General features: G+C 34.2%; 1 long non-coding RNA gene across 1 annotated transcript; it reads right to left on the minus strand.

Moving 5' to 3' along the window:
* Window positions 1-20,078: 20,078 nt before the first annotated feature.
* LOC147541925 (uncharacterized) lies at window positions 20,079-21,876 on the minus strand. The gene is made up of 2 exons (XR_015224114.1): window positions 21,490-21,876; window positions 20,079-20,254 (listed from the first exon to the last, which is right to left on the minus strand). It is a non-coding gene; the product is annotated as an uncharacterized LOC147541925 (long non-coding RNA).
* Window positions 21,877-25,477: the final 3,601 nt, after the last annotated feature.

The raw sequence follows: 25,477 nt of genomic DNA on the forward strand, positions 1-25,477 counted from the left end.
AACATAAATTAATTACATGTATAAGAAATAACCTTCAAATATAAGAAGGCAAACTTTTTTAAAAAATCGGATGAAACTGACAGACCAAAACTCCACATTTTATTCAATGAAATGGTCTTTACTCTTTAGGGAGTAAAAAGTTGCTTACTTCCACATTTTATTCCAGGACGAACAAAGTTGCCACAATCCATACAAACATAAAGCATCTTCTGAATATCAACTTTTTCTTCATAAGGTGGAGTGACAGTTTTACAAAAACAAGGAACATCAACTTTTTTCACCACATTACAACATTCTTTGGTTGGTCGTAAGCGTGGTGTTCCTTTAGCTATGAATTTACCACATGTTGAAGTAAATGGTCCTTCATCAATTCCACATTTCTGACACGAAACTCCATTATTCTTTGACACAAGTACTCCAACAAGTACTATCAACACAACCAAGGATAAAACCCTAGAGTTGAAGAGTCCTGCCATTTCTGTTTCACACAATAAAACACTTTCTGTTTGTGCTTACTACTTAGAATCACTCCTGTTTAGTTTTTAGTTTTTGACATCTACCCATGATCACTATTTATATTCAATTTTTGAGAATCTTTTGGATTTTGTTCATAATTAATAATGTCACAAGTTTTCTTTTTTCCCATTTATGAAATCTGTAAGATATGGGATTTAAGGGGTGAAATATTAGGAAATATTTGTAATTTAAATTGTATAACTTTTTCCCTACTACTCAAATCACTATAGATAGTTGTTTTGACATCTGCAAGTTTACTATCTATTCACATCTAATGAGAATGTCTTGAATTTATAACATTCGGAATGCAAAAAAAAAGAAACTCAATCAGTCTTACTAGAGACACTTTAAAAAACCTTATCGAGTGGGACACTCCAGTAGACCCTCTATGATGATGTGGAACGTTTATTAATAGAGATTCTCAACAGAGACACTCTAAAATTAAAGTTCATTGAGACTCTTTAAGTGTCACTTTAAAATTCTAACCAAATGAAAACCTTACTTTTTATCTATTGAATAGAAGAGTGACATGTGCATTAAGTAGAGGTATTTTAGAGATCTCCATTGGAGACAAAAAAAGTTTAGAGTGTCAATATAGAGACACACTCTAATTTTTTTCTTGTCTCAAATGGAGATCTCTAAAATACCTCTACTCAATACACCTGTCACTCTTCAATTTAATAGAGAAAACTAGTTAAAAAGAAAGGGTTTCTATTGGTAAGAGTTTTGAAATAACACTTAGAGAGTGTCAAGAAGACGCTTTAATTTTAGAGTGTCTCTCTTGAGAGTCTTTATTAATAAAAGCTCCACATCACCATAGAGTGCCAAGTAGAGGGTCCCATTGGAGAAACTTTTTTTTAACAAAATATCTATAGGGAAATGATAAAGTTACAAAAGATTTTGACAAAAAAAAAGGTTCCCAGCTGATGTGGCGGGTGTGGTTTCAAACTTTGACCAAATCTAGGCCGTTGAGAGATGAAAATCACAACCGCCACATCAACTGGGAACTTTTTTTTGTCAAAATCTTTTGTGATTCTAGCATCTCTCATATCTATAAATCCTAAGTGGCACTGCAAGTTTTAGAGTTTGAGTGGCCAATTGGAGATGCTCTTGACTTTAAGTGTTTATTATTTATGACTTAATCTGAACAGGGTTAAATAATCCTTTATTAGTTTTATGCAAGATGCAAGTAAGGGACTCAGGGTGTTTGCTATAGTCACTTAGTAAGTGATGTCATGGAAGTGCCATGGGCATTTGTTTTCGTCACCTCTAAGTGTTTGATTTTTTTCTAAATATCAAATGTTACTAAAATGAGAAACTGGCAATCTAGACCTTAAGGTATTTACATATCAACATTTCATACTAATATACTAAGCTAACGAGTTTAGGTGTAAGAAAATTACGATTTACGAATACTGATTCGAAGAATCCGGTTAGTTAATGCGCTGACCAAAGCTCGTGATTTTTAAGATTTAGTTTCGAACACTTATTTCAGTTGATTCAACCAACTCATTTGATAGATTTCGAGAATTATAGACTTTGATTGGTCACATGGAGATATCGGACATGGTTTAGCTGTTGTTTTGTATTTGGTAATCTTATTTTTTATCGAATAAATAAGGACTATATAATTTCTTCATGGTTGGTTGTGGGAGGAAAAAGAAAGTACATAAAAGTTAATTTCGGGGGTCATAAGGTAACGAATGGAGGTTGAAATACCCGGTCATTAGGATGATGGGACTTAATTATGAAGTATATATAAGTTGAGGATTTAAAACCAAATTAAATCACATGCCCACTTTAGATGATGAAACTTGGCACCTAAAATGTTTACAATCCAAGAGGTATATGGTATAAATAATGTAAAGATCTTGATCTTGTAATGGCCTTTAAGGGTCTTAGAATAGCCTTTTAGGGTTTAGTAATGGCCTTTTAGAGGTCTTTGTATGTGTAATTATGGCAGTAATAGTGCTCTCTCTAATCATCATGTTGTAATTTGCATTTGTAAACACATGATGTTATCAAAGCCATGTAAGATGTTTGGATGTACTCCATCATTAATGAAATTAAAGTTTCTTTGTCAAAAAAAAAAAATGTTTACAATCAAAACTAACCCCACCTGTATACTTCTCATCTCCCTCGCTCTCACACTCACCCAATTCCTATGCTCACACGTCAACCCTAATTGCCACCCTTTCAACCTCACTTCTAATTACCTTAAAATTAATTTCAAATGCTAGAAGCAATCAGTTTTGACCATGAAAGTTATCGAATTTTCGTTCGTCGATTTTTCTGTGTTTGGTTGTCAAATTCAACGAAACTTGTTCCAGGTAATCTTATTCGCCTCACTCTACATATTTATCTGTTCAAAACTTTCCATTGCATCTGAATCTGATGGTTTTGTGATAGTTAAAACGAAGACTGCATAATTGGGTCTAATTTCTTTTGGATTCATAATTTGAAATGTTTATTCTTTAGTTTCTTCGAGTGATTTACGTTCAGAAACATGTTTAGGATATTATAGACTATTTCTGGGTGTCCATATATAGACGAGGTGATGCCGAATTATTTTACTGCTCGAGTTTCATATTTGGACTAGTTTCGAAAATGAATTGGAATAAAAATGGTTACCCGAACTTTGTCATATTTCAAATGGATGGACATTTGAGTTATAGATTCTTCTTATTGGTTTTATATGCTTTGTCAGTTTATGAGGATTCAAAATATAAAATAAAATTTATGGGAAGTTGGTTGGTTGGTTGGTTTGTATAAATTTCAGGTAATCAATAGAATGTTTCAGTGAACTACATAGTGCCGATAATATTAGGATCAATTTAACTTTGAAAATTCAACTGATATCTAACCCCATCTACTATTGAACGCGAAAGTTGTATTACAAGCATATCCACATAGCCAACAACATCAATTTCATTAACAATCAAATTTCAAAACAAATTAATATGAAAACTAAATCTACCAAGTTGTAATAAAATAAAAAGTACAAATGAAACTATAAATTGGTTAAGACCTAAGACAGTATGAAAGAATTCCTAAACTTCTAGCAACCCTAAAAATATCCGGAAACATCCATACCAAGCAAGTTATTCAATAATTACCTAAGATGATGATGACTTACCTAAGAAGAACAATCCAAAGTTGAAGATATTCCTACGATTCGAATGGACCTGATAATAAAATCAGAGAAGAAGATCTTAATTAGGGATTTAGAGACACTGTGAAGGATTTCATCGAGAGAGAGAGAGAGAGAGAGAGAGAGAGAGAGAGAGAGAGAGAGAGAGAGAGAGAGAGAGAAGGGAACTTACCAGGATGAAGGATTTCTTATACGACTTACTCAACCAAGAGTCCAAGGATTTCTTCTAGGATTCGTCTGAGATGACGAGCATACCAGAGAGAGGGAGAGAGAGAGAAAGACGAGTAGAACTACCAACACAGAGAAAGATTTTGTTTAGGATTTTTTTGGTGTAAGACACGATGGAAATTACCGACGAGAGCCCGCGAGTTTTTTTTTGTTTTCGAAAAAAATTTACCGAAGTATTTTGTGAAAGCGCGAATGTTTTCGCCAGAACAAAAATATCCCCGCCAAACTATCACCGACGGAGTACTAATACCGCCCGAAACTGACCACTCCAACGGAAAAGACAACCGTCGGCAACACGGTCAGGAAAAGACGGAACGTGCACGGAGGTGACCTATGCCAACGGTTTTCCATAAAACCGTCGCCATTGGTCAACTACTATCGACAAAAATGGAAAAGCCGTCGGCTATAAGCATTAGTTTTGACAAAACTTAGGAATTCCGTAGGTAAATGGAGTCGACAATAACCTTAATTTTTGTAGCTATGCCAACACTTTTGGACCTCCAAAGATTTTCACTTATTCACTGAATAAACAAAGATTTTTAAAGACTACTCTAAATTGCTCACGAGAATTATAAAAGTACAAACGACCTAAAATAGTATAGTAAACTGAGTGTATTGGTGTCCAATTTGTTCTCAGAATATTGCGTCATACTAGAAGATATAGTTGAATCACACCGCTTTATATTAGCCGATGACTAAACCAAATTGCCTGTTAAATTTAAAAGTTGTTATCAAGGAGCCATGAGGGAGTTGTCCCTCACTCTCTCTAGAAAAATTGGATATCCTATATATTAAAATAGCTTGGTCGGTTATACGAGGTATAAGTCTGGCTATAAGTTTCTGTTGAGAATTTGATAAAAATGACATCTAATGGATGATATAAAATATTGTTGCGGCACAACATAGTGGGGCCCTATTTGCAAATATTAGCATAAAAACACGAAACAATTTTGGCTGGGCCATCCATACGAGATAAACTGAATTTATTAGCATATTTTCTTGAAGTCAGATACAAAAGATATTTTGTATATTATTTGAAGTGCAATAATATCTCTAATTAGTAAAATCTCAACTTCATTTCTTCATCTTCTCACATTCTCTTAGTTTGCTAGAATAGTGCTGCTACCTGAAGAAAACAAAGACAAAAGTAAATTAATTACATGATATGAAATATAACCTTCAAATATCAAAACAAAAAGGCAATTTTTTTTGAAAAAATCGGGTGTAACTGACACCAAAACTCCACATTTTATTCAATGAAATGGTCTTTAGGGAGTAAAAAGTTGCTTACTTCCACATCTTAATCCAGGAGGAACATACTTGCCACAAGCTTGACAAACATAAATCATCTTCAGAACATCATATTTTTCTTCATAAGCTGGAGGGATATTTTCACAAAAACAAGGAATATCAATTTTTTTAATCAACTCACAACATTTTTTGGTTGGTGGTACTGGTGGTGTTCCTTTAGTGAGGAATTTTCCACATGTTGAAATAAATAGTGCATCAATTCCACATTTCTGACACGAAACTCCATTATTCTTTGACACAAGTACTCCAACAAGTACTATCAACATGACCAAAGATAAAACCCTAGAGTTGAAGAGTCCTGCCATTTTTGTTCCTCACAATAAAACACTTTATGTTTGTGCTTACTACTTAGAATCACTCCGGTTTAGTTTTTGACATCTACCCCATGATCACTATTTATATTCAACTTTTGAGAATCTTTTGTTTTTTGTTCATAATTGATAATGGCACAAGTTTTTTGATTTTTATTTATTTTTTTTATTTATGAAATCGGTAAGATATGGGATTTATGGGGTGAAATATTAGGAAACATTTCTAATTTAAATTCTATGTTTTTTACTACTCAAATCACTATAGATATTTGTTTTGACATATGCAAGATTACTGTCTATTCACATTTAATGAGAATCTCTTGAATTTATAACATCTTGAACAAAAAAAAAAGTTATTTTTCAAATAACCCACAACTTTATGACTACCTTCGCGCCTACCCCCATATTTTGTCAAAAGTACTCAAATGACTCCTTTTTTTCAGTTACCGTTAGATGTCCGTTAACTAGTCTTCACTTCTCTCTCCTCCATCTCATCACCTCTCTCTGCCACCTCATGGTCTTCATCGACGAAACTTCAAACATAAAAAAAAGACATATTCTTTTTTGTCTCTTTCTCTAAAAAAAATAGTTATCAGTTTTACTCTCACCTGTTCCAACGACTCAAGTAAAACCTAGCAAAACCCTTAGAATTAACAGTTTTTCTCCTACCTGCTAGAATATTCTTCCTCTTTCAATCTCTGCAACATAAACACCATATCCAACCCCCTTCCCTATCAAGAAGCACCAACGAGACAACCCATTAAAAGATTAAGAGGCAAGCCCTAATTCTGTTTATCTTTTCAATTAATCTCGGAAACCACAATTTAGGGGTTTCATGGGTTATCCGGAATCTGTATTCTGTATATGTATACATGTTGAAACATTTTAGGGTTATTTCATTTACAATTTTTTCTCCAATTACTTGAAAGGTCAATCAGAAATGGGACTTGTTTAACAGTAAACATTTTAAGCAATCGGTTGATGGGTCTTCTTAATTCATAGATGATTTTGTGATAGAAATTAGACGGAGAATTGATATCGTGTTTTAGCTTTATTGGGTGAACTTAATATTTTATCATCTTGACATGATACTGAATCAAAGCTACAAACCATAGTCCCCTGGTGAAAGATTCGAACCAGACCTGGAGACAAAGAGGAGAGATGAAATTATTTTTTTATAGAGAGAGAGAGAGGAGAAAGGAATTTTTTTTTATGTTTGAAGGTCGCCGGCTAGAAAATTGGGCGGCCGACGACCTTCGCCGGTGAAGACGATGAGATGGTGAGAAGATGAGGTGGCAGAGAGAGATGATGAGATGGAGGAAAGAGAAGTGATGACTAGTTAACGGACATTTAACGGTAACTTAAAAAGGGGACTATCTGAGTATTTTTGATAAAGTAAGGATCTAGGCAGGAAACTAGTCATAAAGTTGGGGGTTGTTTGTCACAATAAAACACTTTATGTGTGCGCTTACTACTTAGAATCCCTCCTGTTTAGTTTTTGTTTTTTGACATCTACCCATGATCGCTATTTATATTCAATTTTTAAGAATCATTTGGATTTTGTTCATAATTAACAGTGCCACAATTTTTTTTTTATTTGCATTTATCAAAACTCTAAGATATGGGATGTAAGGGGTGAAATATTAGGAAACATTTGTAATTTAAATTCTATACTTTTTCTATTACTCAAATCACTACATATATTTGTTTTGACATTGATCTCCAGGAGACTATCTATTCACATTTATTGAGAATCTCTTGAATTTAAAACATTTCGAATGCAAAAAAAAAAAATTCAATTAGTTTTAAGTGTCTCTATGTTGACATTGAGGAAATAAAATCTTCATTGCCACTTGACAACTAAATTTTTAGGGTGTTTGTTAGAGTGTCTCTATTGAGAGTCTCTATTAATAAATGCTCCACATCATCATAGAGTGTCAAGTAGAGTGTTCCATTAGAGAATGATTTTTTAACAAAATCTCTACAAAATCTCTATTGAGAGTCTTAGAGTTTGAGTGTCCACTTGGAGATTGCTCTTGACTTGGAAGTGTTTATTATATATTTATGACTTACTCTGAACATGGTTAAATAATATTTTATTGGTTTTATGCAAGATTCAATTAAGGGACTCTTAGAGGGTGTTTGCTATAGTCTTTTTTTTTTTGTTAAGATGTTCGGATCACATTAAGAAATTAAAGTGTTATTACAGTACAAAGGAACTAAAAAGAAAGGGATTCTACTCCAAGATTCAGATTTGTTCTTCTTCCTCGCCCGCTTTGCAAGCTTGTCCGCTGGCATATTAAATTTTCTGTTAATGTAATTAAATTTCACTCTATTAATCTGGTTTTTGATTTCATGGATTTTCTTGATATGAACTCGCGATTGCCAATGAACCTCATGCTTGGGATTCTGGATATGACTGATGATATTAATGTTATCACTTTCTATGATGATGTCTATATAATTATGTTCAGCCGCCCAGAGAAGGTCGTTAAGGATAGCAACTGCCTCGCCTTCTTCACTATTTCTGCTCCTGGATATAGACGTATGTGCTTTTATGAAATTTGCCCCCGCATCATGAATAATTAAACTTGTACCTGCCATTTCATTCACATTAATAAAAGATGCATCTACATTGATTTTCAACCAAGAATTTTCCGGAGGATTCCATTTAGTTTGTATGAATTTGTTGTTATTATTATTTGATAGCACCTTTTTAGGGAAGTTATAGATCATTTTGATGATATGGGAGAGATCAGTTATTTCATATTGAAAACAATGATCACATCTAGTTTTCCATATTATCCACGAGATAGTGGATAACAGGTTTTGATAAGCCGCATTGCTAAATTGAGGGGTGTGTTCCCATGAAAAAATCCATTCTGCTAAATTCACTATATTCTCTGAGATAATGTTAAAATAGAACCAAATATTCTTAGCTAGAGGACAATGTAAGAGAGCGTGTTCTATAGATTCTATCTCAATACAATTAGGGCAAATAAGATTATTATTGATAAATTTCCCGATTCTCTCCCTAACTGGGAGGGCTTTAGTACAGATCTTCCATATAAAGATTTGAATTCTAGGTACATTAGGGAGGTTCCAGATAAATTTCCAATTGGGATTAACATTTGTGGGAGAATTCATACTAGTGCAGAGGTAGTTATACATGGATTTAACTGTGAATTTACCCGATTTTGTTAGTCTCCATATCCGCTGATCTTCTCCTTCCGTACAGATAGGGATAACTTTTATAAGATTTTGTGTCTGGTGATCAAAGATATTATTAAGGGTCACGTCATCCCATCTGTTATTATTAATTAACTGTGCCACCTTTGTGATTTGGGTCTCACTATTAGTATTTTGCGGAAGATTATTTTCTGGGATCCAGTTATCTGACCAAATATTTATCTGATTACCATTATGGACCTCCCATGTCGTTAACTCTTCAATCTGATATAAATGTTTACTTATAGTCTTCCAAATCCAAGAGTGATAGGATTTTATTGGTCCTGGGGACTCAGCACGAGGGAAATATTTAGCTTTCAGAAACCGAACCCACATAGCATTAGGTTCCGTTTTAAGTCTCCGGGCTAATTTACTGAGCATAGCTGTATTGTCTAGCTCAGTACGATGTATACCCAAACCTCATAAGGCTTTAGGAAGGCAGATGGACGACCACGATTTCTTACATATGCCTCTAGACTTACCCCACCAAAACGACTTTTGAATAGTCGTAATGCTTTTGCTGATGCCTTTAGGTATGGCAAAGCATTGCATTTGGTATCGGGGTACGACGGCTGCTATTGTTGATATAACATTAGTGCGCCCAGCTTGAGAAAGGAATGAAAAATTCCATTTCTCTAGTTTATTCTTAATCTGCTGTAGGATATCCTTAAAAGCGTTTTGCTTGTTAGCTCCGATAAAAAGATGCGCCTCTAAATATTTATCCGAAGGAGACGTATATTTGACTTTCAGAGAGCGCATTATAATACGCTTAAACTTCGGATGAGAGTTTTTAGAGTAGAAAATGTTAGACTTCTTATAATTAATCATTTGACCTGATGAATCACAAAAAGTCTTGAGAATGCTTTTGAGTATGTGAATGCTGTCCAAGGAGTTTCGACCGAAGATGATGCAATCATCAGCAAATAGAAGGTGGGAAATGGTAAGGTCCGTATTATTGGTAGGGAACCCCTTAAAAGTCCCTTGGTCCTGATTAGCTACTAACAATCTACTCAGGCCCTCCATAGCTAAGATAAAGAGGAAAGGGGGTTTGCTATAGTCACTTAGTAAGTGATGTCAATTGTAAGTTCCATGGACATTTGTTTTCATCTTTTAAGTGTTTGATTTTTGTTTTTATATCAAATGTTATTAAAATAAGAAATTGTCTACCTCAACCTTAAGGTATTTACATAACAACATTTCATACTAATTTCAACATTTCATACTAATTTATTAAGCTCACGAGTTTAGGTACAAGAAAATTACGATTTATGAATATTTGTGTAACACCCAGATTTCCGAGTCGAAGAATCAGGCGAGTTAATGCGCTGACCAAAACTCGTGATTTTTAAGATTTAGTTTTGAACACTTATTTCGGTTGATTCAGACAACTCATTTGATAGATTTCAAGAATTATGGATTTTGATTGGTCACATGGAGATACCAAATATGGTTTGGCTATCATTGCATATTCGGCATTTTTCTTCTTTATCCAAATAAATAGAGTTTTCAACAAAAAAAAAAATAAAAATAAATAGAGACTATATAGTTTCTTCATAATTGATTGTGGGAGGAAAAAGAAAAGAAAAGTTAATTTGAGGTCATAAGGTAATTAATGGAAGTGAAATACCCAGTTATTAGGATGATGGGGCTTAATTACATGCCCACTTTAGATGATGACACTGCGCCTAAAATGTTTAAAATCAAAACTAACCCCACCTGTATACTTCTCGTGGCCGGCACACTAACACCACCCACTGCCTATGCTCACACGTCACCCTTTCAACCTCACTTCTAATTGATTTGAAAATCCTTAACAACAAAAATGCTACCGAGAGTAAGAAGCAATCAGTTTTGGCGGTGATAGTTTCCAAATTTTCCTTCGTCGATTTCTCTGTGTTCGGTTGTCTAAATTCAATGAAATTTGCTCAGGTAATCCTATTCGACTCACTCTACATACTTATCCGTTCAGAATTATCTATTGCATCTGAATTGATGGTTTTGTGACAGTTATAACGAAGACGGTATAGTTAGGTTTAATTTCTTTTGGGTTCATAATTTGAAGTCATTATTCTTTAGTTTATTTGAATGATTTATGTTCAGGAATATGTTTGGGATATTATAGATTATTTCAGGGTGTCTATATATAGACGGGGTGTTGTCGAATTATTTTACTGCTCGAATTTTATATTTGGATTAGTTTTGGAAATGAATTAGAATAGAAATGGTTACCGGACTTTGTCATATTTTACATGGATGGACGTTTTGAGTTATAGATTCATCTTATCGGTTCATTATATGCTTTGTCAGTTTATGAAGACTCGGAAATGTAAAATAAAGTTTATGGCAAGTTGGTTGGTTGGTTTATATACATTTCAGGTATTCAGTGGAATGTTCAGTGAACTGCATAGTGCCGATATGATGTTCTTAGTCTAATTTATTCATTTTATGCATTCTTGCGTTGCAAAAGATCTCTTTCCAGTTACATAACTGTCCAATGACGGTTTTGCCCTTTGATAGAAGGACTATTGTACTGCAATAGGGAGCTCAAGGAGAAGTGCAACTTAGTCAGGAGTACCATTGGAGGCGCAAGAAGAGGTAGGATCCTATGAATCTTACTTGGAGCACGGGTATTCTCCGTTTTGCCACTTTATATATATTTAGTTATTATTTTCTTTTTATCGTTCTCTAGTTTAAATTATGATATGATGTAATTGTATGTGGCGTGCTCTATGTTATCTCTTTAAAACAAATTGGTTTTTCAGAAAAATAATCACGTGGTGGCGGAATCGCTTGAGCTGCGTGGTCCTTTTGTGTGAATTGTAAACACGTGGTGGCGCAATCACTTTAACTGCGTGTATAACATGGTGGCGGAATCGTTTGGACCGTGTTAAGTGTAATGATAGTTTGATGTCGAACATTGGTTGGTCCCCTTGTTTATTTTTTTGTTATGGATTAGTCATGAATTTATGTTAAGAGTTACACTCGGTGCGTCGCTAGCTGTTTGGTAACGACCATTCCAGTTATCCAGAATAGGGTCCGAGGGAGATTGGGAGTTAGGGTATTCTGACCTTTGGAGTGATTAGAGGATTGAGCAGTGTCATGTTTGTTTATTTATTCTGCTAAGCCACTGGTTTGTGCGGTTTGAATTATGTAATGACTTGTGGTTGATACTTGCAATGTTTTCACCGAACTGAAAGAGGGTGTTAGCCGAGTTTTTTTTAGTAAGAAAATACTTAATCCCTGAAAGTGGAAACTTATAAAAGCATGTCTTTAAACAAGGTTTACCTTACCTTTAGACGCAAGAACGCTCACCTCCTTTGGTAAATGTTACATGTTAGGAGGATTTTGTTCATGTAGCTTTGGGAGCCAGTCAGATCATTTAATATTATTATATGTTCATGCATATGTTTGGGTATTCTTCCAACGGTTAATGAATTACCTTGCGAGTTAGCGCTAGATCTGACCGGAGGCAGGACACTCCTCAAGAAGGGGTAATCGTATGGCCGTCGGTATATGACTCTCCTACACGACGATACTCTTATAGTCGTTTGAGTAAGTCATGACATATTCTAAGGCGTATCATTGTTCGGGTGAGATTTATTATTCAATGCGTATTGAGATCATAAGCTAGCTCGATGAGCGATGATGACGAAGGGAGAGTTACGAAAGCTCTTACCGGATATTACGTGGATCCATGTGTACACTGCAGTAGTCAAACGTTCGATAAAGTGCCACCTGCCTACATACTAAAAAAGGTCTACCGGTTCTTCTTAGCCGAATAATAGGTGACCCCGACTGAGGGAATATTCAATCTTGTTCTTAGTAAGGTAGAAGATTTATCTTGCTATATTATTTTGATTCATGTGGACAATGATATCTCTGTATATATGTAACACTTATAACTATTAATAATTTAAATTGTTGATGTGTGTGATATGGGTATAAATTTCAGGTATTCAATAGAATGTTTCAGTGAACTACATAGTGCCGATAATATTAGGATCAATTTAACTCTGAAAATTCAACTGATATCTAACCTCATCTACTATTGAACGCGAAAATTGTATTACAAGCATATCCACATAGCCAACAACATCAATTTCATTAACAATCAAATTTCAAAACAAATTAATATGAAAACTAAATCTACCAAGTTGTAATAAAATAAAAAGTACAAATGAAACTATAAATTGGTTAAGACAATATGAAAGAATTCCTAAACTTCTAGCAACCCTAAAAATATCCGGAAACATCCATACTAAGCAAGTTATTCAATAATTACCTAAGATGATGATGACTTACCTAAGAAGAACAATCCAAAGTTGAAGATATTCCTACGATTCGAATGGACCTGATAATAAAATCAGAGAAGAAGATCTTAATTAGGGATTTAGAGACACTGTGAAGGATTACATCTAGAGAGAGAGAGAGAGAGAGAGAGAGAGAGAGAGAGAGTGAGAGAAGGGAACTTACCAGGATGAAGGATTTCTTATACGACTTACTCAACCAAGAATCCAAGGATTTCTTCTAGGATTCGTCTGAGATGACGAGCATACCAGAGAGAGAGAGAGAGAGAAAGACGAGTAGAACTACCAACACAGAGAAAGATTTTGTTTAGGATTTTTTTGGTGTAAGACACGATGGAAATTACCGACGAGAGGCCGCGAGTTTTTTTTTGTTTTCGAAAAAAATTTACCGAAATATTTTGTGAAAGCGCGAATGTTTTCGCCAAAACAAAAATATCCCCGCCAAACTATCACCGACGGAGTACTAATACCGCCCGAAACTGACCACTCCAACAGAAAAGACAACTGTCGGCAACACAGTCAGGAAAAGGAAAACGCGGAATGTGCACGGAGGTGACCTATGCCGACGGTTTTCCATAAAACCGTCGCCATTGGTCAACTACTATCGACAAAAATGGAAAAGCCGTCGGCTATAAGCATTAGTTTTGACAAAACTTAGCAATTCCGTCGGTAAATGGCGTCGATAATAACCTTAATTTTTGTAGCTATGCCAACACTTTTGGACCTCCAAAGATTTTCACTTATTCACTGAATAAACAAATATTTTTTAAGACTACTCTAAATTGCTCACGAGAATTATAAAAGTACAAACGACCTAAAATAGTATAGTAAACTGCGTGTATTGGTGTCCACTTTGTTCTCGGAATATTGCGTCATACTAGAAGATATAGTTGAGTCACACCGCTTTATATTAGCCGATGACTAAACCAGATTGCCTATTAAACTTAAAAGTTGTTATCAATGAACCATGAGGGAGTTGTCCCTCACTCTCTCTAGAAAAATTGGATATCCTATATACTCCGTATTAAAATAGCTTGGTCGGTTATACGAGGTATAAGTCTGGCTATACGTTTCTGTTGAGAATTTGATAAAAATTACATCTAATGGATGATATAAAATATTGTTGCGTGACAACACAGTGGGGCCCTATTTGCAAATATTAGCATAAAAACGCGAAACAATTTTGGCTGGGACATCCATACGAGATAAACTGAATTTATTAGCATATTTTCTTGAAGTCAGATACAAAAGATAATTTGTATATTATTTGAAGTGCAATAATATCTCTAATTAGTAAAATCTCAACTTCATTTCTTCGTCTTCTCACATTCTCTTAGTTTGCTAGAATAGTGCTGCTACATGAAGGAAACAAAGACAAAAGTAAATTAATTACATGATATGATATATAACCTTCAAATTAGTTCAAAAAAAAAAAAAAAAACCTTCAAATATCAATATCAAAACAAGAACGCAATTTTTTTGAAAAACTCGGGTGAAACTGACACACCAAAACTCCACATTTTATTCAATGAAATGGTCTTTAGGGAGTAAAAAGTTGCTTACTTCCACATCTTAATCCACCAGGAACATACTTGCCACGAGCTTGACAAACATCAATCATCTTCAGAACATTTTTTGCATAAGCTGGAGGGATATATTCACAAAAACAAGGAATATCAACTTTTTTAATCAACTCACAACATCTTTTAGTTGGTGGTACTGGTGGTGTTCGTCTACTGAAGAATTTTCCACATTTTGAAATAAATAGTGCATCAATTCCACATTTCTGGCATGAAACTCCATTATTTTTTGACATAAGTCCAACAAGTACTATCAACATGACCAAAGATAAAACCCTAGAGCTGAAGAGTCCTGCCATTTTTGTTCCTCACAATAAAACACTTTATGTTTGTGCTTACTACTTAGAATCACTCGGGTTTAGTTTTTGACATCTACCCATGATCATTATTTATATTCAACTTTTGAGAATCTTTTGGATTTTGTTCCTGATTAATAATGGCACGAGTTTTTTATTATTATTTTTTTTTATTTATAAAATCTGTAAGATATGGGATTTAAGGGGTGAAATATTAGGAAACATTTCTAATTCAAATTCTATTTTTTTACTACTCAAATCACTATAGATATTTGTTTTGACATCTGCAAGATTACTATCTATTCACATTTAATGAGAATCTCTCTTTTTCCTTTTTTTTTTCTTTTTTTTTTCTTTTTTGGAAGTCGACTACGATCTACGTATGTCGTTAGATTTGACACTTGATACATCATAGATGTGATAAGCTAGATAACCGCCCACTCAAACACTAACAGAACCGGGCCTATAGCCCAACAAGACATGGCCTAAAGCCCAACATTATTTACACCCTAATAACCCCAATTCAAATAACCAAAGATTCCACCTTCTCTGGGATTCGAACCTGAGACCTCCAGGGATTTCTGGAGTTTATGTCAACACCTTGGAACCACTTTCGTGCCTAACCCCATATTTTGTCAAAAGTACTCAAATGACTCATTTTTTTCAGTTACCGTGAGATGCCCGTTTAACTAGTCATCACTTCTCTCTCCTTCATCTCATCACCTCTCTCTGCCACCTCATGGTCTTCATCGACGAAACTTCAAACGTAAAAAAAAGACATATTTTTTCGTCTCTTTCTCTAAAAAAAAGTTATCAGTTTTACTCTTACCTGTTCCGACGACTCAAATAAAACCTAGCAAAACCCTTAGAATTAACAATTTTTCTCTTACCTGCTAGAATATTCTTCCTCTTTCAATCTCTGCAACATAAACACCATATCCAACCACCTTCCCTATCAAGAAGCACCAACAAGACAACCCATTAAAAGATTAAGAGGCAAGCCCTAATTCTGTTTATCTTTTCAATTAATCTCCAAAACCACAAATTAGGGGTTTCATGGTTTATCCGGAATCTGTATTCTGTATATGTGTACATGTTGAAACATTTTAGGGTTATTTCATTTATAGTTTTTTCTCCAATTACTTGAAAGGTCAATCAGAAATGGGACTTGTTTAACAGTAAACATTTTAAGCAATCGGTTGATGGGTCTTCTTAATTCATAGATGATTTTGTGATAGTAATTAGACGGAGAATTGATATCGTGTTTTAGCTTTATTGGGTGAACTTAATATTTTATCATCTTGACATGATACTGAATCAAAGCTACAAACCATAGTCCCCTGGTGAAAGATTCGAACCAGACCTAGAGACAGAGAGAGAGAGATGAAATTATTTTTTTTAGAGAGAGAGGATTTTGTTCATGTAGCTTTGGGAGCCTTCAGATCATTTAATATTATTATATGTTCGTGGATATGTTTGGGTATTCTTCAAACGGTTAATGAATTACCTTGCGAGGTAACGTCAGATCTGATCGAAGGTAGGACACTCCTCAAGACGGGATAATTGTATCGCCGTGGGTATATGGCTATCCTACACGTCGATACTCTTATAGTCGTCTGAGTAAGTCATGACATATTTTAAGGCGTATCATTGTTCGGGTGAGATTTATTATTCAATGCGTATTGAGATCATAAGCTAGCCCGATGGGCGATGATGACGAAGGGAGAGTTACGGAAGCTCTTACCGGATATTACGTGGATCCATGTGTACACTGCAGTAGTCAAACGTTCGATAAGGCGCCACCTGCCTACGTACTAAAAAAAGCCTATCGGTTCTTCTTAGCCGAATAGTAGGTGACCCCGACTGAGGGTGTATTCAGTCTTGTTATTGGTAAGCTAGAAAATCTTGCTATATTGTTTTGATTCATGTGCATAATGATATCTCTGTATATATGTAACACTTATAACTATTGATAATTTAAATTGTTGATGTATGTGGTACGGGTATGATGTTTAGGTATCCTACTAAGCTGACCTTCATATTATCTCATTCATATTTTTTTGTTCAGATGCAGGTATTGATGACTCAGAGTGACACAGATTACTTCGATGGCTCACATTATGTAAGCTAGACATAATTTTTTTAATATATTTTCAACTTATGATTTTATCACAACGTTAATATTATATATGTATCATCTAGATTAGTTAGGATCGTTCTCTTACTTGTTTGTGATTGTACACATGTAAATAGTATGCACACTATCACTTTGAATTTCATGTTATTAATAAATTGAAGTGTATGAAAACATGTATTAATGTTTAACATGTTTTTCAGGTTTAATATTGTTCATATACATGAATTCAAGTTGTGTTTTATCTTTATGAAAAACTATTTTAGGTTACACATTTTCTGAGCATATTTTCAAAAGGTTTAAACTATATTGATTTTTCCGTTGTGTTTATTTTTTATGTGTAATTCGTGACGAGAGTTTTGACTTGAGTTTATATTTGAAACTGATTTTAGTGTGTCTAAGAGAATTTCTTTTATAAACTGTCTGGCAAACCGTGATTCGGAACACAGGGTGTCACACTTTGTGTCGAATTTTTAATCTGAAGTAATTAAAAATTATGAAGGAGAAAGAGTTTAGGTTGCAATATGGAGTTTATTGGGTGTTCCATGATTAGTGAAGGAAGAAATGTGAAAAAAAATTCAAGAGAAAACCTTACGTGAAGGATGAGTATAGAAGGGAAAGAATCACCATCGCTAAAATCGTAAATTTTTTTTGTACTTATCCATTGTTTTAGATTTTATTTTTAGTTATAATTATATTGATAATTATTATATTATGAAAGAGGATAAAAATGTCCTTTAGCACTTACAAAGTAAGTTAAAAAAAATAAGCTCCAACTTATAACATACTTTTTTGCCCTTCTTTTGCCACCACTTATTGGAGAGTGATTTACACTTTTTTTTGTTTTTTGAAAATTGACTATGATGTACGATAGTTATTACAATAACATTGATACATCAAAGATGTGATAAACACGATAACTGTCAAATTTTAACAAGAATATACCTAAAGCTCAACAACATTATTTATACCCAAATAACATGAATTCGATCACCCAAGAATTCCACCTCCTTTGGAGACCGGACCTGGAACCTCCAAAGATTTTTGTCTCTCAACTCTGGGGACCATGGTTCAAGTATAAAGAAAAAGACTAGCTATGCGACTCAACAACCCCACAAGAGGTTAGGGTGAAATACTAATTTAACTTCATGGATAGTAACCGGGACGTTGTACACATAGAGAGTTAAAATTTCCTACAAGATTGTGTCGGGCTACTTCAACTCTCTTTGTATTGTTGTAAAGAAACCCATTTCCAACAAGTTAAATATTATGCCATAGGTTACGTTTTAGTGGCAAACTATATTAGCTGGCTCTAAGGTTATATTAAGATCACTTTAACTCTGAAAATTCAACTGGTTTCTAACCTCATCTACTATTGAATGTGAAAGTTGTATTACAAGCATATCCACATAGCCAACAACATCAATTTCATTAACAATTAAATTCAAAACAAACTAATATGGAAACTAAATCTACCAAATTGCAATCATATTAAAGGTACAAATGAAAACTATAAATTGGTTAAGATAATATGAAAGAATTCTTAAACTTAAACAACCCTAATAAAATTCGGAAATTTTCATACTAAGTAAGTTATTCAATAATTATCTAAGAAGATGATGACTTACCTAAGAAGAACAATCCAAAGTTGAAGATATTTCCAAGATTCGAATGGACCTGATAATAAAATCGAAGAAGAAGATCTTAATTAGGGGCTAAGGGAAACTGTGAAAGATTTCATCTAGAGAGAGTGTTAAATAGAGAGAGAAGGGAACTTACCAAGATGAAGGAATTATTATAGAACTTACTCAACCAAGAGTCCAAGGATTTTTTCTAGGATTCGTCTGAGATGACGAGCATACCAGAGAGAGAAAGACTAGTAAAACTACCAACAGAGAGAAAGATTTTATTTAGGGTTTCTTTGGTGTGAGGCCAGAAGCAATGGGAAATTACCGACAAGAACCCGCAATTTTTTTTTTTTGAAAAAAATTGAAGTATTTTGTGAAAGCGCGAATGTTTTCGCCAAAACGAAAATATTCCCGCCAAAATATCACCGACGGGGTACTAATACCGTCGTAAGCTGAGCACTCCTAACGAAAAAGACCACCGTTGGCAACACGGTCGGGAAAAGGAAAACACAGAATGTGCACGAAGGTGACCTATGCCGACGATTTTCCATAAAACCGTCGACATTGGTCAACTACTACCGACAAAAATGGAAAAGTCGTCGGCTATAAGCATTAGTGCCGACAAAACTTACGAACTCTGTCGATAAATGGCGTCGACGATAACCTTAATTTTTATAGTGTCTATGTCAACACTTTAAACCACTTGGGATTTTTGGACCTTCAATGGTTTTTGGAGCTTTTGGACCTCCAAAGATTTTCACTTATTAAGCGAATAAACGAAGATTTTTAAAGACTACTGTAAATTGCTCACCAGAATTATAAAAGTACAAACGACCTCTAGTATAGTAAATTGAGTGTATTGGTATCTACTTTGTTCTCGGAATATTGCGTCATACTAGAAGATGTAATTGAATCACAATTCTTTATATTAGCGGATGACTAAACCAAATTGCCTATTAATTTAAAAGTTGTTATCAATTAGCGACGAAGGAGTTGTCCCTTACTCTCTCTAGGAAAATTGAATATCCTATATATTAAAACAGCTCAGTCTATTATACGATGTATAAGTTTGGGCGTCCGTTTCTGTTGGGATTTTGATAAAAATTACATCTAACGGATGATATAAAATCCTTTTCTGTTGAAAATGTGTAGCAATAATTTAAGATGTTGCGACGCTAGTCAAGAAGGATCTGTCGAGTCCGTAAGACGCGGCGGAAACCTAGAATGTATATATGTAGACACAATATTGTTGTGGGACAACACAGTGGGGCATCTCTAGATCGATTCCAACCAAATCGATTCCAACTTGGTTTACGGATTACGCCCAATTGGACATGATAGCTAAGTAAAGCTCAATTTGCAAATATTAGCATAAAATTACGAAACAATTTTGGCTAGGACATCCATACGAGATAAACTGAGTTTATTAACATACTTTCTTGAAGTGAGATACAAAATATATTTTATATATTATTTGAAGTGCAATAAATATCTCTAATTATTAAAATCTCAACTTCATTTCTTCTTCTTCTCTTATTCTCTTAGTTTGTTGGAACAGTGCCGCCTGAAAAAGACAAAGACAAAAATGAATTAAATACATGTATATGAAATAGGGTCCACGGGTTTTAAGCTTAAAATAAAATTCAAAAAGTGATTAAGGTCCAATCTTATCAGAAAATAGGATTTTAGTCCTTTTCTCTTTTGGAAGATACATTGTTGATACATAATGCGTTATCTATGACACATATAAAAAAATGATGTAAAGTATGAAACTTTAACAATAAATAACACGTTATTTATGAAACAAAACAAGAATCAATAAACAGAAAAACACTGTAACTTTAACACCAAGACATACTTTAACTATACTAAATGTGTTTTGTTGTAGAAATATATGTAATTGATACTAAATAACGTGTATATTGCGAAACAGATAGTAAGTTTGAAATCAATCGAAAAAATCTGAGAAAAAAAGAGAATTTTTGGGATTGGCTTTCAAAAGTGGGGTTTTCCTTATATAAAAGGTTATAATGAGTATTATGATTAAATAGAAATGATAGAGATATGTTTTTTTTATAGAGATCGGTCAATTTGGACTAAATGTCCATTATAATTATTATTTTGGCTTAAAATCCTATATTAATATTAGGGTGGACTAATGTGTGTTTAGATGTAGATTTTTGGACTTGGAACCCAAAAATTATATGAAATATAACTTTCAAATATCAAAACAAGAAGGCAAAGTATTGGGGTCCCTCCTTATATAAAAAGGATTCCTAGTTGAAATATGATTTTTCCTGTTCCTTTTTTTAGGGTGAAATAAGTTTCCTATTTCATTCCTAAAAAGGAATCTTATTTCTAGTAGAATATCTCCCTAATTATCATTATAAAAGGGAATGAATGGGAAAATATTATTCATACTTTCAAGACAGAGAGTATCCTCTCATATAATCTTCTCAGAGCATATCTTCTCAAGTTAGAGAGAGATTGTTAGGTTAATCCCACATTGGTTGCAGAAGGAGCAGGGAGTGCGTTAATAAGTGTGGGAGAAGCCTTACTCTTGAGCTAGCTTTTGAGGTGAGAGAGAGCCAATACTACCCAACACAAAGTTCCACATTTTATTCAGTGAACTGGTCGTTAAGGTCACAATTGCAAAGAACAACGAAGGTTGAATTTGTAAGGTGTTGCAGACTTCTTTATTACGAATGTCGGCACGTATAACTTGTACAAATTATTTAAAAAATTGCCTACAAGAAAAAAGATTGGGAGGAGAATGATAGGGAGTAAAAAGTTGCTTACTTCCACATTTGATTCCATGAGGAAGTTCCTTGCCACATGTTTGAAAAACATAAACAATCTTCTGAACATCAACTTTTTCTTCATATGGTGGAGTGATATTTTGACAGACACAAGGCACATCAACCTTTTTGATCAACTCACAACATTCTTGGGTTGGTGGTAACTGTGGTGATCCTTTTGCTAGGAACTGACCACATGTTGAAGTAAATGGTCCTTCATCAACTCCACATTTCTGACCTGAAACTCCATTGTTCTTACACATAAATACTCCAAGAAGTACTAGCAACACTATCAAAGATAAAACCCTAGAGTTGAAAAGTCCTGCCATTTTTCTTTCTCACAATAAAATACTTTCTGTTACTTATTACTTGAATCACTCTTGTTTACTTTTTGGTATTGACATCTACCCATAACCACTATTTATATTCAATTTTGGAGAATCTTTTGGATTTTGTTCATAATTAACATTCCACAAATTAGGTGTTTTCTTTTTTTTTTTTTATTTAATTTATGAAATCGGAAAGATATGGGATTTAAGGGGTGAAATATTAAGAAACATTAGTAATTTAAATTCTATTGTTTTCTCTACTACTCAAGTCACTATGGATATTTGTTTTGACATCTGCAATAACACTATCTATTCACAACATTTAATGAGAATCTCTAGAATTTAGAGTATATCCAATGCAAAAAAGAAGAAGCTGAATTAGTTATATGTGTCAAGTTGCAATTGAGATTTTCTTAGATAAATTGAGTTTCGTTAAACTTTGTATGTCTGCAATGAAGGTCTCAAAAATAAACCTACGTGGTGCACGTGTCACTTTTTTTTTGATGAAGGATGCACATGTCACTTATTGATTCAATAATTAGATAGGAAGAAAAACTTTCTACTGGGTTTAAATATAACGTGGGTTGACCAAAAAAATTGAGATACTCAAAAGATATCTCAAATATTGAGTTTTTACTTGAGCTTTGTCAACATTAAATGATGCTACATCATTGGGGACAGATTTTTCTTCTAAAAACTCACTCAACAGCAAAGCTACACAACCCGCATCCTGGGACTTCCACTTGAATCGCATGTGAGATAAAATAGTCTCTCTCCACATGACTGATCATGTGAAAGAAGAGAAAAAAACAGGGTCGTGGCTGAGAATTTTGGGGTCCTGTGCGAATTCTTGTATGGACCTTTCATATAATAAAAAATTACAAGCAAAAATTGAACAAAATACAAGATAATTTGTCATTGTCAGTACATAGTATAGATGAATCCAAATGTATTTTGAGAAAAAAACAGTCGTAGTAAACTTTTTCTATTTAAAAATTTCATTTTATAGGAAAATTTAGTCTAAGAATCCACAAGAACTTGAAACTTTTTTTCTTTATTCTCATAATGAAATATTAAAGTTTCATGAAGTGTTTGGATCTTATTATAAAATCATATAGACTGTTCGGTTTGTTACTTATCAAACATGACCAGAGGCAGAACAAAGACTTCTAGTGAGCATGACTAGTTTAAAGTGATTGAAAGAAAATAATTTCTCTTTACAACGTATAGTTAGAATTTAAACAATTTTTTGAATATGATGTCTTTTGTATAATGATTTCGCATACATATTCACATATTGTTCAATTTTTAAAAACACTTCAGAAGTTAAAAGAATGTCCCTAAAATGATAGAATAGTTAAAAAAAAAGTGTAATAAAACAAGAATAAATGTCTCTTTAACAATTGTACTCTACAAAAGCCAAAAAAAAAAAAAAAAAAATAGGGGTCTTTGAGGGCGTTGTGACTCGATCCCATATCATTTAGTTGGAAACTTCAGTAACTTACCAATCGAGATAGTTGGTATATTACATTTTTTGTCCCAATGATACTTATATATAACCAGTAGTGTTGTCTGTTATAAGGAATGGGCCTTTTGAGGTTGGGGTCCAGTACGGCCACCCTACCCGCACGAGCCCGTCCACAGACCTGTAGAAATATTCTTGTTTCTTTCACATTCAGTTCAAGTGGGAGTCCCAGGAAGCGAGTTGAGTAAGTTGAAATTGATCAAAGAAATTGTTTTATTCCTTGATGGATTACAAAAGAAATATAAGACTCTATTTATAGAGTTACAATACTACTAGTTTCTAACTTTACTAGTTTCTAATATTTTACTAGTTTCTTAATAGTTTATACTAATATATTTACTAGTTCCTAATTCTTAGTAGTTTCTAATATTTGATATTTCCTAATATATATTATATAGGATATCTTAATATATAGAAAGATATTTCAACACTCCCCCTCAAGTTGGTGCATAGATATCGCACATGCCCAACTTGTCTACCATTTTCGAAAATATTCGACTTGAAACTGCTTTGGTAAGAACATCAGCCAATTGATCTTCAGATCGGACCTTTGGTAACTCTACAATGTTGTCTTCCAACTTTTCTTTAATAAAACATCGATCCACCTCAACATGCTTTGTGCGGTCGTGCTGGACTGGATTGTGAGCAATATCACATGCTGCTTTATTGTCACAATATAATTGAATTGGTCTTTCAGAAGGATATCCTAAATCATCCAACAGGAGTCTTAACCATAACGCTTCACATATGCCATCAACCATTCCTCTAAATTCAGACTCTCCACTTGAACGTGCAACAACGTTCTGTTTTTTACTTCTCCATGTAACAAGATTTCCACCAACAAAGGTAAAATATCCTGCAGTTGATCGCCTACCTTTACTTCCCCGGCCCAATCTGCATCAGTATATACATCAATAGTTCGACAACTCGAATCTTTAGTAAACAAAATACCTTTTCCAGGAGCCGCCTTCAAATATCTCAAAATGCGTAAAACAGCATTCATGTGTTTTTCACCGGGATTGTGCATAAATTGACTAACAATACTTAACGCATATGCAAGATCTGGCCTCGTGTGCGCCAAATACATCAACCTTCCAACCAGTCGTTGATATCTTCCTTTATCAACCGGTATCTGATTAGGCTCCACTGACAACTGTAATCCTTCTTCGACAGGTGTATCAATCGGCTCACACGCTGACATACCCACCTCATGTAACAAATCTAAAGTATACTTTCTTTGGGATAAGAAAATCCCATTACTAGATCGAGATACTTCAATTCCAAGAAAGTATTTCAATGGACCAAGGTCTTTCATCTCAAACTCTTTAGATAAGTAATTCTGTAATCAGGATCATCCCCAGTAACCACCATGTCATCAACATATACAATAAGTGCTGTGAGTTTTTCTTTCTGCCTTTTTGTGAATAAGGTACGGTCAGAATTGCTTTGGTGATAACCGAATTCCTTCATAGCCTTTGTAAACCTTCCAAACCACGCTCTTGGTGATTGTTTTAATCCATACAATGACTTTTTCAATCTACAAACCTTCTGGCTATGTATTTGTGGTATCTTGCATCCCGGTGGAAGGTCCATATAGACTTCTTCTAATAGTTCCCCATGCAAAAAAACATTCTTTACATCAAATTGTTGTAGTGGCCAATCTAAATTTGCTGCTAACGATAACAAGACGTGAACAGTGTTGATTTTTGCAACTGGAGCGAATGTCTCTGTGTAATCGACTCCATAAGTTTGAGTGTAGCCTTTTGCCCCTAGTCTCGCTTTGTAACGTTCAATTGTACCATCTGCTTTATACTTCACTGAGTAAATCCACCGACATCCCACTGGATTTTTATCTTCTGGACGATCAACTAGCTCCCAAGTGTCATTCTTTTGTAAGGATTTCATCTCCTCATTTGTAGCTGTTTTCCATTTTGAATCAGATAAGGCTTCCTGTACATTGTTAGGAATATATACAGTAGATAATTGATTTACAAACGACTTATTTGATTCTGACAACGATGATCTGACACATACTGACTCATAGGATATTTGACTCTACTAGACAGCTCAGGTTCATATGTCGGTTTAGGAATACCTCTGGTTTGACGCGACGGTAATATTTTCCTAGGTGGTTC

The sequence above is a fragment of the Eschscholzia californica genome, unplaced genomic scaffold (genome assembly GCF_041429995.1).
Source record: "Eschscholzia californica isolate CP2 unplaced genomic scaffold, dmEscCali1.0.p SCAF_4, whole genome shotgun sequence".
Classification (NCBI taxonomy): Eukaryota; Viridiplantae; Streptophyta; class Magnoliopsida; order Ranunculales; family Papaveraceae; genus Eschscholzia; species Eschscholzia californica.